The following is a 21,189-nucleotide window of genomic DNA, read 5'->3' as shown; positions in this document are numbered from 1 at the left end:
AGTGTTCCATGAGCACTTGAGAAGAATGTGTATTCTGTTGTTTTTGGATGGAATGTCCTATAAATATCAATTAAGTCCATCTTGTGTAATGTATCATTTAAAGCTTGTGTTTCCTTATTTATTTTCATTTTGGATGATCTGTCCATTGGTGAAAGTGGGGTGTTAAAGTCCCCTACTATGATTGTGTTACTGTCGATTTCCCCTTTTATGGCTGTTAGTATTTGCCTTATGTATTGAGGTGCTCCTATGTTGGGTGCATAAATATTTACAATTGTTATATCTTCTTCATGGATCGATCCCTTGATCATTATATAGTGTCCTTCTTTGTCTCTTGTTATAGTTTTTACTTTAAAGTCTATTTTGTCTGATATGAGAATTGCTACTCCAGCTTTCTTCTGATTTCCATTTGCATGGAATATCTTTTTCCATCCCCTCACTTTCAGTCTGTATGTGTCCCTAGGTCTGAAGTGGGTCTCTTGTAGACAGCATATATATGGGTCTTGTTTTTGTATCCATTCAGCCAGTCTGTGTCTTTTGGTGGGAGCATTTAATCCATTTACATTTAAGGTAATTATCGATATGTCTGTTCCTATTCCCATTTTCTTAATTGTTTTGGGTTCTTGTAGGTGTTTTCCTTCTCTTGTGTTTCTTGCCTAGAGAAGTTCCTTTAGCATTTGTTGTAAAGCTGTTTTGGTGGTGCGGAACTCTCTCAGCTTTTGCTTGTCTGTAAAGGTTTTAATTTCTCCATCAAATCTGAATGAGATCCTTGCTGGGTAGAGTAATCTTGGTTGTAGGTTTTTCTCCTTCATCACTTTTAATATGTCCTGACACTCCCTTCTGACTGCATAGTTTCTGCTGAAAGATCAGCTGTTAACCTAATGGGGATTCCCTTGTGTGTTATTTGTTTTTTTTCCCTTGCTGCTTTTAATATGTTTTCTTTGTATTTAATTTTTGATAGTTTGATTAATATGTGTCTTAGTGTGTTTCTCCTTGGATTTGTCCTGTAAGGGGCTCTCTGTCCTTCTTGGACTTGATTAACTATTTCCTTTCCCGTATTAGGGATATTTTCAACTATAATCTCTTCAAATATTTTCTTTGTCCCTTTCTTTTTCTCTTCTATGTCTGGGACCCCTATAATTCGATTGTTGGTGCATTTAATGTTGTCCCAGAGGTCTCTGAGAGTGTCCTCATTCTTTTCATTCTTTTTTCTTTATTCTGCTCTGCAGTAGTTATTTCCACTATTTTATCTTCCTGGTCACTTATCTGTTTTTCTACCACAGTTATTCTGCTATTGATCCCTTCTAGAGTATTTTTAATTTCATTTTTTGTGTTATTCATCCTTGCTTGTTTCATCTTTAGTTTTTCTAGGTCCTTGTTAAATGTTTCTTGCATTTTCTCTATTTTAGTTCCAAAATTTTGGATCATCTTTACTATCATTATTCTGAAATCTTTTTCAGGTAGACTGCCTGTTTCCTCATCATTTGTTAGGTCCGGTGGGTTTTTACCTTGCTCCTTCATCTGCTGTGTGGTTTTCTGTCTTTTCATTTTGCTTATCTTACTCACTATTTTATCTTCCTGGTCACTTATCTGTTTTTCTACCACAGTTATTCTGCTATTGATCCCTTCTAGAGTATTTTTAATTTCATTTTTTGTGTTATTCATCCTTGCTTGTTTCATCTTTAGTTTTTCTAGGTCCTTGTTAAATGTTTCTTGCATTTTCTCTATTTTAGTTCCAAAATTTTGGATCATCTTTACTATCATTATTCTGAAATCTTTTTCAGGTAGACTGCCTGTTTCCTCATCATTTGTTAGGTCCGGTGGGTTTTTACCTTGCTCCTTCATCTGCTGTGTGGTTTTCTGTCTTTTCATTTTGCTTATCTTACTGTGTTTGGGGTCTCCTTTTTGCAGGCTGCAGGTTCATAGTTCCTGTTGTTTCTGGTGTCTGTCCCCAGTGGCTAAGGTTGGTTCTGTGGGTTGTGCAGGTTTCCTTGTGGCAGGGACTAATGCCTGTGTTCTGGTGGATGAGGCTGGATTTTGTCTTTCTGGTGAGCATATCCACATCTGGTGGTGTGTTTTGGAGTGTCTGTGGCCTTATTATGATTTTAGGCAGCATCTCTGCTAATGGATGGGACTGTGTTCGTGTCTTGCTAGTTGTTTGGCATAGGGTGTCCAGCACTGTAGCTTGCTGGTCGTTGAGCGCAGCTGGGTCTTGGTGTTGAGATGGAGATCTCTGGGAGATTTGCATGGTTTGATATTACATGGAGCTGGGAGGTCTCTTGTGGACCAGTGTCCTGAAGTTGGCTCTCCCACTTCAGTGGCATAGCCCTGATGCCTGGCTGGAGCACCCAGAGACTGTTCTCCACACAGCTCAGAATAAAAGAGAGAAAAAATAGAAAGAAGGGAAGAAATAGGATGAAGTAAAATAAATTAAGATAAAATAAGATAATTAAAATAAAAAATAATTAAGAAAAAAAAATTTTAATTAAAAAAAAAGAACATGGCATAGCCCTGATGCCTGGCTGGAGCACCCAGAGACTGTTCTCCACACAGCTCAGAATAAAAGAGAGAAAAAATAGAAAGAAGGGAAGAAATAGGATGAAGTAAAATAAATTAAGATAAAATAAGATAATTAAAATAAAAAATAATTAAGAAAAAATTAAAAAAAAAGAACAAAAAACCAGATGGGCAGAACCCTAGGACAAATGGAGGAAGCAAAGCTATACAGACAAAATCTCACACAGAAGCATACACATACACACTCACAAAAAGAGGAAAAGGGGAAAAATAATATATCATTATTACCAAAGTCCACCTATTCAATTTGGGATGATTCGTTGTCTATTCCGGTGTTCCACAGATGCAGGGTACATCAAGTTGATTGTGGAGCTTTAATCCACTGCTTCTGAGGCTGCTGGGAGAGATTTCCCTTTCTCTTCTTTGTTTGCACAGCTCGCATGGGGTTCAGCTTTGGATTTGGCCCCGCCTTTGAGTGTAGGTCTCCTGAGGGCATCTATTCTTCGCTCAGACAGGATGGGGTTAAAGGAGCAGCTGATTCAGGGGCTCTGGCTCACTCCGACTGGGGGGAGGGAAGGGTATGGATGCGGGGCGAGCCTGTGGTGGCAGAGGCCGGTGTGATGTTGCACCAGCCTGAGGCACGCTGTGTGTTCTCCCAGGGAAGTTGTCCCAGGATCACGGGACCCTGACAGTGGCGGGCTGCACACGCTCCCGGGAGGGGAGGTGGGGATAGTGACCTGTGCTCGCATACAGGCTTCTTGTTGGCTGCAGCAACCGCCTTAGCATCTCATGCCTGTCTTTGGGTCCACGCTGATAGCTGCGGCTCGCACCCGTCTCTGGAGCTCCTTTAAGCGGCGCGCTTAATCCCCTCTCCTTGAGCCCCAGGAAGCAAAGAGGGAAGAAAAAAGTCTCTTGTCTCTTCGGCAGCTCCAGACTTTTCCCGGACTCCCTCCTGGCTAGCCATGGCACACTAACCCCTTCAGGCTGTGTTCACGCCGCCAAACCCAGTCCTCTCCCTGCGTCAGACCGAAGCCCGAGCCTCAGCTCCCAGCCCCCGCCCGTCCCGGCGGGTGAGCAGAGAAGCCTCTCGGGCTGGTGAGTGCTGGTCGTCACCGATCCTCTGTGCGGGAATCTCTCTGCTTTGCCCTCCGCACCCCTGTTGCTGCGCTCTCCTCCGTGGCTCTGAAGCTCCCCCCCGTCCGCCACCCACAGTCTCCGCCCGCGAAGGGGCTTCTAGTGTGTGGAAACCTTTCCTCCTTCACAGCTCCCTCCCACTTGTGCAGGTCCCGTCCCTGTTCTTTTGTCTCGTTTTTTCTTTTTTCTTTTGCCCTACCCAGATACCTGGGGAGTTTCTTGCCTTTTGGAAGGTCTGAGGTCTTCTGCCAGCGTTCAGTGGGTGTTCTATAGGAGCATTTCCACGAGTAGATATATTTCTGGTGTATCTGTGGGGAGGAAGGTGATCTCTGCGTCTTACTCTTCCACCATCTTCTCATATCCTAAACAGGATTTTTTAATGTGATATTAAAAATATGGCCCAAACATTTTAGAATTGACTTTTAAAATAGGTCTGTTATCTCTGGGATCATAGGGCTCAAGAAAAGCCATATTCTGAGCATTTACTCATGTGAACTGTTTTCCCCAACAACCCAGATTTCATTAAATACCAACGTAAGACACATAATTCCCTGCTACAAGAGTCCTATTTTTATTTTATTAAAACTGACATTCTCAAGAAATGAAATTAAGTTATTTGTAGTGAGTTGGATGGACCTAGAATCTGTCATACAGAGTGAGGTAAGTTAGAAAGAGAAAAACAAATACCGTATGCTAACACATATATATCGAATTTAAAAAAAAAAGAATAAAATGGTCATGAAGAACCTAGGGGCAAGACGGGAATAAAGGCACAGACCTACTAGAGAATGGACTTGAGGATACGGGAAGGGGGAAGGGTAAACTGGGACAAACTGAGAGAGTGGCATGGACATGTATACACTATGAAACATAAAATAGATAGCTAGTGGAAAGCAGCCACATACCACAGGGAGATCAGCTCCATGGCTTTGTGACCACCTAGAGGGGTGGGATAGGGAGGGTGGGAGTTAGGGAGACACAAGAGGGAAGAGATATGGGGACATAAGTATATGTATAAATGATTCACTTTGTTATAAAGCAGAAACTAACACACCATTGTAAAGCAATTATACTCTAATAAATATGTCAAATAAAAATAATAGAAACGAATGTATATATCAAAACCGAAACAGACTCACACACAAAAAAAACCTGACATTCTCGACAGGTCTACACGTAGGGATGAATACAGCAGTGATGGTACATGTGAGTGCCCCTGATTGTATTTCTACCATGTTGATGAAATGGACTGCTCTCTTCACCCTTTGGCCACCTACACATAAATAATTGGAATCTACCCCTCAGATATAGATTGGCTCCTGTGTCCTGTCACAGTCAAATGTTTGAGACTAATGGGCCTGAGAGTTCAGCAAAATTATCAAGTTAATTCAGCACTGAGGGTAGGTGGTGAGCTGGTTATCCTTCCCTAGTTAGCACCTCTCTCTAATGTGCTACATACCTGTTGAACTGCAGGGTCTGTATAACTCTTTGAAATACTATATAAATTAATCATGCTGTTATGCATTTTATTTTGTACTGAGAAGGGACATAAAATATCAAGCTATTTAAAAATTAATTTTCCTGAAAATGATATTGTATATAATGGAATTAGTCTTTCTTCACATATAATTAACCTTCTACAAGTAACTCAGAGTCATCAGCTTTTGAGAATTTAGATGATTCAAAATTATACTACAATCCATTTACTAGGGTGTAAAGTAATGTCATCATAATGAACAGCTTAAGAATACCTATACTTTTTGACCCAATTAATCTTTAGATAGTGATCCTTAGGGGGAAAAATACATACAAAATTACCTATCTATAAGAATGTTCAATACATTAATGTTTAAAATAACAAAATTTTAGAGAGAAAAAATTAATGTTCAACCAAAAAGGTGGGCTAAATAAACTATCATTCAAGGGAATATTTTTAACAATAAAAAGAATGAAATTAAATTTTGTTATGAATTTTGATATCTGAAATATATTTTCATAATATTTGATAGCGAGTTTTCAAAAGTAATTTTGGAAACAGTATATATATTGTAGACTGGTTCTATATAAAATATGAATTTGTACAGAAAATGGTCAGGAATGATAAATAATGTAATGGGTGATCATTTCTAGATGACATATTTCCTTTTAGTTATCTAATGTTTGTGTAATTCATATTTATGATTTGTTCACAGTGGAATCACCCCACAACTGCATTTAACTAAAACACATTTACTGTACTTCGTTTATCCTCCCAAGTTGGCCTACTTTCTATTTTTGGAATGTGCCTGTCACAGTGCATATCTTACCAATGTTGACTCGCTAACTCCACCACCATTGACGGCCGTTTATCACTGCAGTACTAGTTATATGAAGTAACACATATTCTGAGACTTAGGGAGTGAGACATAATTGTTCAAGTAAAGGACAATAGGGGTATTGTGAACAAGGGGATATTATGTGTCAGGCCAATCAGGTGGTAAGGAGCATGGCTCTTTCAGTAGTGGGAAGAAAATTATACAACTGTAGCATATAAAATAAGTTGTGGGGGAGTCCTTACAAAGTGGCAGATTGTACAAAACCACAGAGATGAATTTAATGAATTGTGATTTTACTCCAAAGGGAACCTGAAACCTCTAAAGGGTTTTTTAAAAGGGAGGCCAAAAACAAGATGCATTAATTGAATATATTTTTGCTCCCTTCTCTGTAAAGAATGAATTGGGAAGTCAAGACATTATACACAGTAGGAGACATTTCCTGTGGTACAAACCAGAGATGATGCTGAAGCAGAGAAATTGGTAGTAGGAGTGATTTGTTTACATGACTAGATTTTACACACACACACACACACACACACACACACACACACACACACATATATATATATATATATATAGAGAGAGAGAGAGAGAGGGAGGGAGAGAACAGTAAAATTATAGATATTTTTATTATAATATTTTAATAATATTCAAAAGTTCAAGTCATCAAAATCGTATATTCAATCAAAAGCTTAGTTCAAATAAATGCCAAAAAACTGTGTTAGGATCCTTGAATTCACAATTTTGAGTTAGGAGTGAAGACAGAGTTTACTTTATAATTCATTCATTAATCATTAATCATTAGAGAAATGCAAATCAAAACTACAATGAGATATCATCTCACACCAGTCAGAATGGCCATCATCAAAAAATCTAGAAACAATAAACGCTGGAGAGGGTGTGGAGAAAAGGGAATGCTCTTGCACTGTTGGTGGGAATGTAAATTGATACAGCCACTATGGAAAACAGTATGGAGGTTCCTTAAAAAACTACAAATAGAACTACCATACGACCCAGCAATCCCACTACTGGACATATACCCTGATAAAACCATAATTCAAAAAGCCATAAAAAGAAATGAAATTGAGTTATTTGTAGTGAGGTGGGTGGACCTAAAGTCTGTCATACAGAGTAAAGTAAGTCAGAAAGAGAAAAACAAATATTGTATGCTAACACATATATATGGAATCTAAGAAAAAAATAAAGTCACGAAGAACCTAGGGGCAAGATGGGAATAAAGACACAGACCTACTAGAGAATGGACTTGAGGATATGGGGAGGGGGAAGGGTAAGCTGTGACAAAGTAAGAGAGTGGCATGGATATATATACACTACCAAACATAAGATAGTTAGCTAGTGGGAAGTAGCCGCATAACACAGGGAGATCAGTTTGGTGCTTTGTGACCACCTAGAGGGTTGGGATAGGGAGGGTGGGAGGGAGAGAGACACAAGAGGGAAGAGATATGGGAACATATGTATATGTATACCTGATTCACTTTGTTATAAAGCAGAAACTAAGACACCATTGTAAAGCAATTATACTCCAATAAAGATGTTTAAAAAAAATTTACTAATAAATGATAGGCTTAGGGATATAGATTTAATAATCTAGTAAATTCAAAGCTTTATAATATTACAGTAATAAGTAGCATGTTTTAATTCCTTATTTCTATCCATTGTTATGTGAGGTTGCTTATTTAATCTAGATGATTTCTGCTATGTAACAGAGGCATTGGTATTCACTTAACTTTTTTTCTGCAAAAGATAAATTGATGAGTGTTTTCAATGTGGTTGTCATTTAAGACTTGTCTTCTACCTCTGTGTGAATCGAATTAATTGAAGTTCAATATATAGAATGTTGGGTAGTATTATTTCCTGAGTTTTTCTTAGATTATGACATAGAGTAAATCTAATATCTAAGATATATGCATATTATAAGTTAGGCTTCAATTTGTTGTCATACCACATGGCATAGCCAGTTGTATTCTTGCTAGACAGTGTATATAATTACAAGGTTACCCACTTGGTGTGGCTGGCTGACTCTATAGATGGCTGCCATTATCCTGACTCCTGATGTTCATACTCTTGTGTCAGCTCCTCCCCTTAAGGATGTGGGAGTCCTGTGATTTACTTCTAACCAATAGAATATATCAGAGGTGACAAGATGTCCCTGATTATGTCTACAGGATTATGGGATTTAGTTACATAAGATTCTAACACTCATCTTGCTGGAGTCTCTTACTCTCCTTTGGTTGCTTTGAGAAAGGAAGTGGTCATGTTGGGAAACCCAAAGTGGAAAGGAAATGTGGGTGGTCTCTAGTAGCTGAAAGCATCCAGCCAAAAACAAAACAAAGCGAAACAACAAAACAAAGGAAGTCTTCAGTACCCACAAGGAAATGGATTTTGCCAACAACCTGAGCGAGCTTGGAAGCAGATCTTTCCTCAATTGAGTCTCAGATGAGACTACATTCTGACCAACACCTTGATTGCAGCTTTGCACAGGACTCAGCTAGGCTGTACTCAGACTCTTGACCCACAGAAACTATGAGAAAGTAAATATGTGTTGCCTTAAGTAGTCAAGTTTGGGACAATGTTTTTGTACAGCAGTAGAAACTAATAGAGATGGTTTGTGAGTATCCTTAAGAACAATTATAAAATGATGGACATTTATCCTCCAGCCCAGTGAGTCTACCTTACAACTTACAGCAGGGTACAACATTGGGCTGCCAGTCTGGAGAATGTGTCACACTTGCTAACTTAGTGTCACCAGAGAAAACATGCAGTGATCTCAGGCATGCTCCTCACATTTTCTTTTGCAATGGTGAGCACTCCAAATTGCAGGTTTGTTTGTGATTAAGATGCTCCTGGCACAGACAACTGTTTTTATTTAGCATTATCCTAAATGAGGGGCAGCAGGGATTTCTTTGCTTAAAGATGGTTAACAAATCACTTAGATGCACTTAGGACAAACAATAGTTGTACATAAAATGTTGCCATTTATCTTTTGTTATAATTATTTAAAGAAAAAAAACCATGTAAACAGAGGCAGATGAGAATACTCTTTTTCTGGTAACATTTCAGCCTGTACTGAGAAGAAAGGTAAATCTAGAATATAAAAGCAATAGGAGATCATTCACCATGTTAATTGTAGCTTGTTAGTATGCCTGTGTGTTCAAAAATATCTTCTTTCTTTCCTTGATTTATATGTTTTTTCATTTAAGTTGCTTAAAACTTAGATAATCAGGAAGCTACCCATGCTTTTTGGGTTCGGCATCTAGTTCCTCTTTTAATCACATTGAAATGGAGTCCTTTATCTGATCACTGACACCTAAAATGGATGATAAGCGTTGGATTAGTATCATTACATAGTCAAGGCAGGGAGCAAGTCTGTGCTAATCCCTGCAGTACAGAAAGCAGCATAAGATTTTAGGACATGGAAGGCAGGCACAGGGCCAATGGCATTTATAAAGTACTAGGAAAGAGGTGGGCTGTGTGAAGAGCCTAAGGATATATGAAGTATGATACAATGTTTGCACACACCTCTGTTCTTTTAAACATTCCCTTTCTGTTTCCTGGAATTGTTTCTGCTCAGTATTCCATCTAACAGACATCTATAAAAATTAAATCTTTTTCCTGTTTTATTCAGACATAGTATGTGTTGTCCTGTGTGTCCACAGAACTTTATACCTAAGCTCATTCCAATATTTGAAAGAAAATTGTAACTTTCAGTCTCCCTTCAGTGTAGGGAATAGGAAGCTTCATGTGTTTAAATCTCTGCTTTTAGCATGGTACCTGGCCCTCAGTAGGTACTCAATAGATATTTGTTTAAAAATTATTGCTACTGTTGATTGGAAACCTGCAGTGCAAGAAGCAAGAGTTCATACTAAATCAGATGGCCACATCATATTAGGTATTCTTGGGAAAAAAAAGATTTAATACTTTTTCATACACAGACATCCCTACATACTTCAGTATATATTCAAATTTGTACTTTAAAAATTGAGTTTTGAAAGCCAAATGGTCACATGTAATTTTTTTTAAATGGCTTTCTACCTGTTAAGAATATTTGCATTCTTATGTGTTCTCTGAAAATGGAAAGGAACATTACATTTTCTAAAAATACTAGGAGGATCATTAACAAGTAAATAAATTCTTTATCACTAATTCTTGGTTGTAAAAGTCAAGATTTCCACAGGGAAATCAAAATAGTAAACCAATCTTTTTCTAAAAAACTTTCTAACATACAAGAAAAATATTAAACCATAGCCTACTTGTGCTTCTGAAAATAAACAGAATTAGATTTCTTCAGCCCTATCCCTGGTGTATAAGCGCAGATCCGTTTACCAATTGTATACTAAGATTTCTTTATCGCTTTGATTTTAAGTTAAAATAATGTTTGCATTTTCTCATTATAAATGGAATGTTTACTTAGGGTCAAAATTTTGAAAATATATAGAAAGATTTTAAAAAGCAAAAGAAAAGTTCAGTAACCCATGGATATGCCATCTGGAAATAAACATTGTTATCATTCTCATGTATTTATTTTCATATATATTGTGAGTACATACCTTTAAATAGTAGAGGTAATATTGGCAAATGTTACTTTTTAAATAACATTATAAAATACCATGAACATTTCCCTATCATTTAATTAAAATATATTTACTTATGAAATATTTTCTAGATGTTACTTGTATAGTAATAAATTTGAATGATATTTTTGTTTGTTTAGGGGAATTATTTCTCTTTTTTTAAAATCTCAAAATATTTTAATTTTTAAGAATGAATACATGTACAAAGACATTGAAATGATATAAAATGGCAAGCTTTGTGGGAAACTATGCTCATACATTTTGTTAATTATGACTTTTTATATACATTAAAAATGATAATCAATGTATAAAGAATCTTAAAGTATATTGCCAAATTTTCATAGATATTTTTCTCATCATATGAATTCCCAGTTTGTGTACCATTTATTTCACAATGAAAATAAAATATAAAGGATTATTTCTCTTCAATTACCCATTTTTAGATTACCTGCCTATGACAAAATTGGTTCAAATTAAAACATTAGGGGCTTCCCTGGTGGCGCGGTGGTTGCGCGTCCGCCTGCCGATGCAGGGGAACCGGGTTTGCGCCCCAGTCCGGGAAGATCCCACGTGCCGCGGAGCGGCTGGGCCCGTGAGCCATGGCCGCTGAGCCTGTGCGTCCGGAGACTGTGCTCCACGACGGGAGAGGCCACAGCAGAAGGAAGCCCGCATACCACAAAACAAAACAAAACAAAACATTAGTTTAAGCCACTTTTTTCTTAATATTTAAAAGTATATTAATTTTCCATGTTCAGTGACAAATTGTCCTGATTTGCCTGAGACTGAGGACATGGGTCTTTGAGTGTTAAAATCAAGACAGCCTCAGGTAAAATGGAGCTGTGGATCAACTTATTTGAATGCTTTATTCTTCTCAGTGTTTTGTGGCGGACGCTCTTTCCTGTTCTACAACTTCCTGTTTCCTCTTCTTGCTGGTCACAGAACGAGGCAATATTTTCTAGCTCCTCATGCAGTTAAATCCAACCATGTATGCAATTCAAGTGGAAGTGCCATGCCCTGAATTCAGGCCTGGCCCATCAAAACCTCTCACACATGCTGTTTAAGCCATGTTTCCCTTTTGGCTGACTGGGGTGAGCAAGGCCACTGTAACCTTGGAAGTCACGTGATGAGTAGCACCCATGCCGGCCTGGTTCCTGAATGACCGCATGGAACAGAGCCTTCCCTCTGACAAGAACACCTACTCTGGAGTGCTAACTATGAGGAATAAACTTCTACTGAGTTTATATCACTATCAATTATGGGTCAGTATGTTACAGTAGCTGGATTTATAATATTCAATCTAGTGTTTCACTATTTAAATATCTACTCAGTTACAAAGAATATCACTAAGCTGTTTGTGAGCTCTACGTCTGGGGAAGGATGATCTGAGATTGTCATAGTAATTTTTTGAGTTTTATGTTTTGTAAAGAAATCACAGTAGTTTGAAAAAGTAGTGGGTAGAATGGAAAATAATCTAGTTAAATAATTGGAATTAGGCCAGAATCCCAAGGTTTAAAACTTATCTCTTTTAAAGGAGAGAGAAAAATAGTACAGTGAGATTTTTATTAGTAGTACTAAGAAAAAGAACAATTTAATAACCAGAAATCATCAGTATCTCAGTTTTATATATTTATTTTAAGATCACCCTTCACAATTCCATCTGTACATTTTATAACGTGGCCATAAAATTAGATTTAAAATTCAGTCATTCAAAAGAGAAATTCAGTTCTTTAGTCCATTGCTAAAAGTAAATGCTTGTTCTCAAAAACTCCTGCTGAATGCCACAGACATACTATAGCCATGGAAATAGGGGGTTTAGAGAAAAAATTACTTCCAGAAACACATATCCAGAATGGATGAATCAGAAAGTTTATTTTCACGTTACCAGAGGATGATATTTTCTGAAGATAAATTAATAGGATGTATATCAATAAGGATGAACAATCCAGATGTAATTAATTTATTCCACATGAAATGAAAGGTATGGGGGTGTGGTGGCTATTTTACATTTACCTTCTGTCTTCACTTTTCATTAAATACAGCATACAAAATTAACACTGAAGAACATAACTCTTCAAAATTAAGTAAAATTGACTGTATTTATAAATGATAATTTCAAAAGTAGCTCAATTAATTAACCTGATATTTTTATACTATGTTTTCAGTAGTGTCACTTTTCTTATCACTCTTTAATCTGATGATTAATTTTTATAATTAAAAAGATATAAATTCAACTTTTACTTTAATATCCTTTGAAAGTACAGTATTTGCTCTTATGCAGTTCTGTGTATAAGCAGTCCAATGGCTCTTTAGTTTCTGAAAGCTTCTTCTATTCTATTTTTTATTTCCCTCACCCCTAGGGTGTTAACCCTTTACCTACATGGTTCATCAGCAAATCTTAAGTCTAAGAACCTGTGGAAAATAAAAAAAGGGGAGAGGATCATTCAAAAGCAAACCAAAACCACAACTTTGATATTTGGAAAATAAGTATTTGAATATTTGTTTCTTCATTTAAAAATGAATGAGCAACAATAAGACAATATAAAGTAAATAAAAAGTATACTGCAGCACAGTTCACAGTGTACTGGGGAAAACCACTGGATCTAGGAAAAATTAAAGAAAATAATACCCCTGGATAAGAACTGAGATGGAAAATAAAAAGTTTTAGAGATGATCTGATTTGAATTCCCAGTATGTACAAGGTGATATTGTTTCTATGAAAATAAAACTGTGTAACATAGGAAGAGAGTAAGCAGAAATGCAGAGATATAAATCTAAGAAGCAGGGTACAAAAAGAAAAGGAACTTGTTTAATTAAGAACACAATGCAGAGAAGTTAAGGAAACAATCCCATTCACCACTGCAACAAAAAAATAAAATACCTAGGAATAAACTTGCCTATGGAAGGAAACAATCCCATTCACCACTGCAACAAAAAGAATAAAATACCTAGGAATAAACTTGCCTACGGAGGTAAAAGACCTGTAGTCAGAAAACTGTAAGACACTGATGAAAGAAATTAAAGATGACACAAACAGATGGAGAAATATACCATGTTCTTGGATTGGAAAAATCAATATTGTGAAAATGACTATATTACACAAAGCAGTCTACAGATTGAATGCAATCCCTATCAATTTACCAATGGCATTTTCTACATAAGTAGAACAAAAAAATCTTAAAATTTGTACAGAGACACAAAAGACCCCAAATAGTGAAAGCAATCTTGAAGGGAAAAAAACAGAGCTAGAGGAATCAGACTCCTTGACTTCAGGCTATACTACAAAGCTACAGTAATCAAGACAATATGGTACTGGCACAAAAACAGAAATATAGGTCAATGGAACAGGATAGAAAGCCCAGAGATAAAGCCACACACCTATGGTCAACAAATCTATGACACAGAGGGCAAAGATATACAGTGGAGAAAAGACAGTCTCTTCAATAGTGGTGCTGGGAAAACTGGACAGCTACATGTAAAAGAATGATATTAGAACACTCCCTAACACCATACAAAAAAACAAACTCAAAATGGTTTAAAGACCTAAATGTCAGCCAGACACTATAAAATCTTAGAGGAAGACATAGGAAGAACACTCTTTGATATAAATCATAGCAAGATCTTTCTTGACCCACCTTCTAGAGTAATGGAAATAAAATCAAAAATAAACAAATGGGACCTAATGAAACTTAAAATCTTTTGCACAGCAAAGGAAACTACAAACAAGATGAAAAGACAATCCTCAGAATGGGAGAAAATATTTGTAAACAAATCAACTGACAAAGGATTAATCTCCAAAATATATAAACAGCTCATGCAGTTCAATGTTAAAAAAACAACCCAATCAAAAAATGGACAGAAGACGTAAATAGACATCTCTCCAAAGGAGACATACAGATGACAAAGAGGCACATGAAAAGCTGCTCAACATCACTAATTATTAGAGAAATGCAAGTCAAAACTATAATGAGGTATCACCTCAAACCAGTTAGAATGGGAATCATCAGAAAATCTACAAACAACAGATGCTGGAGAGAGTGTGGAGAAAAGGGAACACTTTTGTGCTGTTGGTGGGAATGTAAATTGATACAGCCACTATGTAGAACAGTATGGAGGTTCCTTAAAAACTAAAAATAGAATTACCATATGATCCAGCAATGCCACTACTAGGCATATACCCAGAGAAAACCGTAATTCAAAAAGACACATGCACACCAACGTTCATTGCAGAACTATTTACAATAGCCAGGTCATGGAAGCAACCTAAATGCCCATCGACAGATGACTGGATAAAGAAGATGTGGTACATATATACAATGGAATATTGCTCAGCCATAAAGAGGAATGAAATTGGGTCATTGTAGAGACGTGGATGGACCTAGAGACTGTCATACAGAGTGAAGTAAGTCAGAAAGAGAAAAACAAATATTGTATATTAACGCACATATGCGGAATCTAGAAAAATGATACAGGTAAACCAGTTTGCCAGGCAGAAATAGAGACACAGATGTAGACAACAAACGTATGGACACCAAGGGGGAAAGTGGGGTGGTGGTGGTGGTGAGATGAACTGGGAGATTAGGATTGACATATATACACTAATATGCATACAATAGATAACTAATAGCCTGCTGTATAAATAATAAATAAAGTAAAATTCATTAAACAGGAGGACAGAATACAGAGAAGTGAAAATGCAATAAAGATTATAACTCTCATTGGAGGCCATAAAATCTTAAATGAAAGTTGAAGAAACGGGAATAGAAATTTTAGAAGGTAAACTTAATTAATTCCTTTAGAATCATTGCAGTAAAAAAGAGACAAATAAAAAAGGGAAAGCTAATATAAACCAAGGATTAGCAAGAAAAGATCCTAATGACACATAAAATAGCCTAATCAATACATAAAAGAAATAGATAAAATAAATAAAAGCTAAAAATAAAATAATCTCTGTTCTAATTTAATCTGAATCTGTAGGTCTAAACTACTCATCTTATTCTTGGTAAAATTAATGGATTCTGGAAAAATGCTTGGATTTTGAAGATTTAAGAAATCGTCTCAAATAATCACTCAAGCAGGTTGAGGTTTACCAAACAAAGTAACAGAAATAGAACAGAATTTCCCTTTTTCTATTAAATACCAAATGTCAGCCATTAATATTCACAAAAGTTGCTTTTAATGTTTGTAAACAAGATATGGACACTCAAACATAGGTATACAGCTATGGTTTCTACCTTATCTCTGTTCTCCAAGTGCTCCCTGAAGTGTAGGAATACTGGCTTCCGTACAGTTGAACATGTCAGGCATCTTCGTGTTTCATTATCTTTGAGGGTTTTTTTGTTTGTTTGTTTGTTTTTTAACCTAAGCTTAATTACTCTTTCTGCAAATAGGCATATGGCTCGTTTGGTCCAACCTTTCAGATCTCAGCTTAAATGTCACATTTTGGAGAAGTTTTCCATGAATATCCAATCTAAAGAATATTGCCACTCACTCAACATTCATTAACTCTGGTTTATTTTTCTTCTTAGGACTTATGGTTAACTATTTCTATTTAATATAGCATTTATTTCTGTCTTTCACAGACACAGACTTTGTTCACGGTTATATCACCAGCACATAAAACAATTCTTGGGAAATAGTCGGGCTCAAAAAATCTTGGATGAATAAATAAATGAACAAGAAATATATAGATGGGAGAATCAAGCAAAAGAATTTAAACACAGATCGACTCAGAAGATTTCTGTTTACATAAAAAGTAATTAGATGATTTGAAGTTATGCCAGCATGCAGAATATAAACTACTAAAGCCCCTCCTGATAAAAATAAGTAAAACTGTGAATAAAAGTAATTTACAAATTTCAAATAAACCACTGTGCTAGCACTGTGATAAGGAATCTAAAAAGCATTGAAATGAAGTGAAAGTAGGAAAACTAGGGGTTAAACAGTCTTCAAAGCAAGGTCAAACTCTGGAGACCTTGAGATTCTACTGAAATATGTTAGCTTTAACAAATTTAAACGTTTGTGTTCATGCAGACCACATTTTCTGAATGAAGGCAATTAAAGTAGATTAATTTTTAAAATAACTGAAAAATGCATATTTGAAACAAAAATGCAACTCTAACCTCAAATGAAAAATGTAATGGAAATTAAGTATTAAGAATGAATAGTATTTAAAGCATTATCTATCTAAATATCTAAGAAGTAAAGTTGTATTTAGAAGGAAATGTAGCTTTCCTTTGTGATACAAGAAACTGTATAAAATATTCAGCTGCGGCCAAAATAAGATATTAATTAAAGGAAAAATAGAATAAAGTAAAGACAGTCAAAAGAAGGAAATATCAAAGATGGGATCTCTAGTTAATGAAACTGAGAGCAGAATAAGTCAACAAAGCCAAAAGTTGGTTCTCTGAAATGCATGATAACATGACCGTGTATTTCTTAAGACTTACTGAAATCAAAAGAGAAAGCAAAGATAAACAATAATATAAATGAAAAAGGAGACGTAGCCACACAACTAATAAAAAATATTATGAAGAAATTTAGGCCAATAAATTTGAACTTTAAAAAAAAAATAAGTACTTTGAAAAATAAAATCTCCTGAAAATGACTCAAGGAGATAATAAAAACATGAGATGCTATATAGCCATTAAGAAAAATTATGAGTTAAAAGTATTCCTATAACTAAAATACTAGTTTCAACAGTTTCAGAGACAAATTCAATCAAATGTTTGTGGCACAGATATATTTTACACAAAATTTAACCAATAAAAAAAGAAAAGGCAACAACTTTTAAAAAAAAGAGCATTTATAATAAATCTACACATATGTAACACTTAATGTTGAAATAATAAAGCCTTTTCCTTTCCCTATAGTCAATACTATTTCAAAGATGTCCATGATCCAACATTTCAATGCAGGGTTTTCACTAGAAGAGATGTAAAAGGCATAAAGTTTGAAAAGTAAAAACAAACGTGCCATGGTTTTCAAATAATAGGATTATGTATGTAGAAAGTCCAAAACAAATTATCAGTTTATTTTCTCTTTTCCAATTTCCGTATATTCTATTGTTTTTCTCGCCAGGACTTCCAGTAAAATGTTGACTAGAAATACCAATAGTGGCTATTGCTGTCTCGTTAATCTCATAAGGAAAGCTTTCAACATTCTGTCTTTAATACAGTGTTTGTACTTAAGATCTCTTTTATCAGATAATATGGTTTCTTTCTATTTTTTTTAAGTACAGTAGGTTTTTTTTTTTAGTTTATAATGAGTGGGTATTGACTTTCATCAAATGATTTTTCTTGCACCTGTTTAAAAGCTTGTATGATTTTCATCTTTATACTGTTAACATTGTTCATTATTTGTCTTTGTTTTTTATTTTAAAACTGTTTTTCATTACATAGTAAAGTTGAACATGTAATTTAGTAATAACACTTGAAATGTATCTTGGAAAAATGATTGTACACCTGTCCCTGGAGACATGAACGAAATGTTTACTGCAGTATTGTTCATAATTGCTCCCCCCCCAAATTGGGAAACAGTTTATCATCTGTCAAAAGCACAATGGAAAAACACAATTTTATTGTACAATGAGGCACTAAAATGTATGAACTTCAGCTATATATGTAGAAATGGAGAAATTGCAAAAACATTAAGCAAAACAAGCAAATCACTGAAGAATACATATACTATGATTCCATATTTATAATTTTTAACAGTAGTGAGGTTAACTAGGTAGTCAAATTATGATTAGGAAAATATTTGTGCCATACCCTGGGAGGTAGGGTAGGGAATGCTTTGGAGGCAGGACACAGAGGAGTCATCACATGTACTAGTAATATGCTATTTCTTAAGCTGGGTATATGAGCGTTAATTTTATTATAAATCTTTGAACTGTTCCTATATATTATATAAATACTTTTATAAACTAATGATAAATATCATAATAAAATACTTTAAAATAATAAATATATAAATATATAGCTGACCAAACCACAGTGAAATTTTACTTCCATTAGAAAAAGTGGGGGGAAACAGATCTTCTCTGAAATAATTCACTCTTTTTCTTTGACATTCTATTACAGATTTTCAGTATATGTTATTTGTTTTTAACTTGCTTTTGCTGGTCTTGCCGACTGATTTTATGCTCTTTGATGGCAAGATCCCATCTGTTGTTCAATCGAGTATACTATGCCTATTGTATATTGCCTGGCAAACAGTATTTGCTCACTTTATATTTGTAACTCAGTGAATGGGTTAATGCTTAAAAAATAGTGAAAAGCAAATGAAGTTACCAGATATCAACTTGCTCTCCTTATATTGAGCCTTACAGTGCATTATTTAGGGGTACTTAATTTTCCTCTATCTAAGGATGTTTATGATATAAACAAATTGTAAGATTTGTGGCTACTGCATCCTGTAGCCACAAAATGAACAAGAACAAAAATCAAAAATATTATAGGGATAAACTAGAAAGTATAGCTGACTTATTTTGCTGACTTTTTGCAGCTGCATTTCATAGTTCTCTTTGAATTATAGCCTAATTTAAAGGAGACATTAGGAGATCTTTAAGATGGTGAAGGAGTAAGACATGGAGATCACCTTTGTCCCCACAAATACATAGGAAATAAATACATCTGCATGTGGAGCGGCTCCTGCGGAATGCCTGCTGAGTGCTGGTGGAGGACCTTGGACCTCCCAGGGGTCAGGAGGCTCCCCATGTGCCTGGGTGGGGTGGGGGAGAAAAGAAAGGGCAGAGACTGGGGAGTAGGGACTGGACCTGCACCTCTAGGAGGGAGCTGTGAAGAAGGAAAAGTTTCCACACACTAGGAAGCCCCTTCACTGGTAGAGATGGGGAGTGGTGGGGGTAAGCTTCGGAGCCATGTAGGAGAGCACAGCAATAGGGGTGCAGAGGACAAAGTGGAGAGATTCCCACACAGAGGATTGGTGCCGAACAGCACTCACCAGCCTGAGAGGCTTGTCGGCTAACGCACCGGGCGGGTGGGGGCGGGAAGCTGAGGCTCTGGCTTCGGAGGTCGGATCCCAGGGAGAGGACCAGGGTTGGCTGCGTGAACAGAGCCTGAAGTGGGCTAGTGCATCACAGCTAGCTGGGAGGGAGTCCGGGAAAATGTCTGGACCTGCCTAAGAGGCAACAGACCATTGTTTGGGGGTGTGTGAGGAGAGGGGATTCAGAGCACCGTCTACGTGAGCTCCAGAGACAGTGCGAGCTGCGGCTATCAGCACAGACAACAGAGACGGGCATGAAATGCTAAGGCTGCTACTGCAGCCAACAAAAAGCCTGTGTGAAAGCACAGCACTATCCACACCTCCCCTCCAGGGAGCCTGTGCAGCCCAACAATGCCAGGGTCCCAAGATCCAGGGACAGCTTCCCCAGGAGAACATATGGCGCACCTCAGGCTGTTGCAATGTCATGCTGGCCTCTGTTGCCACAGGCTTGCCCCACATTCCGTACCCCACCCTCCCCCTGGCCAGAGTGAGCCAGAGCTCCCTAATCACCTGCTGCTTTAACCCCGTCCTGTCTGAGCAAAGAACAGAAGCCCTCAGGCGACCTACACGCAGAGGCAGGCCCAAATCCAAAGCTAAACCCCAGGAGCTGTGCGAACAAAGAGGAGAAAGGGAAATTTCTCCTAGCAGCCTCAGGAGCAGTGGATTAAATCTACACAATCAACCTGATGTACCCTGCATCTGTGGAATAACTGAATAGACAAAAATGATCCCAAAATTGTGGCGGTGAACTTTGGGAGCAACTGTAGACAGGGGTTTGCTTTCTGCATCTAATTTGTTTCTGGTTTTATGTTTATCTTAGTTTAGTATTTAAATTTTATTATCATTGGTAGAATTGTTTATTGATTTGGTTGTTCTCTTCCTCCTTTTTATTTATTTCCTTATTTTTTATATATAAATATATATACTTTTTTCCTTTTACTGTTTTTGTGAGAGTGTATGTATGTGCTTCTTTGTGTGATTTTGTCTGTATAGCTTTGCATTTACCATTTGTCCTAGGGTTCTGTCTTTTTTTTTTTCTTCTTTTTTTTTTTAATTTCTTGAAGCATTTATTTTATTTTATTTTATTTTTTTAAACATCTTTATTGGAGTATAATTGCTTTAAAATGGTGTGTTAGTTTCTGCTTTACAACAAAGTGAATCAGTTATACATATACATATGTTCCCATATCTCTTCCCTCTTGCATCTCCCTCCCTCCCACCCTCCCTATCCCACCCCTCTAGGTGGTCACAAACCACCTAGCTGATCACCCTGTGCCATGCGGCTGCTTCCCACTAGCTATCCGCACTACATTTGATAGTGTATATATGTCCATGCCACTCTCTCACTTCGTCACAGCTTACCCTTACCCCTCCCCATATCCTCAAGACCATGCTCAAGTAGGTCTGTGATTTATTCCCATCCTACCCCTAGTCTCTAGTTGACATTTTTTTTCTTAGATTCCATATATATGTGTTAGCATATGGTATTTGTTTTTCACCTTCTGACTTACTTTACTCTGTATGACAGACTCCAGGTCCATCCACCTCACTACAAATAACTCAGTTTCATTTCTTTTTATGACTAATATTCCATTGTATATATGTGCTACATCTTCTTTATCCATTCATCTGTT

The sequence above is a fragment of the Physeter macrocephalus genome, chromosome 9 (genome assembly GCF_002837175.3).
Source record: "Physeter macrocephalus isolate SW-GA chromosome 9, ASM283717v5, whole genome shotgun sequence".
Lineage (NCBI taxonomy): Eukaryota > Metazoa > Chordata > Mammalia > Artiodactyla > Physeteridae > Physeter > Physeter macrocephalus.
The sequence above is the reverse complement of the archived record's forward strand: the minus strand, read 5'-3'. Positions refer to the sequence as shown.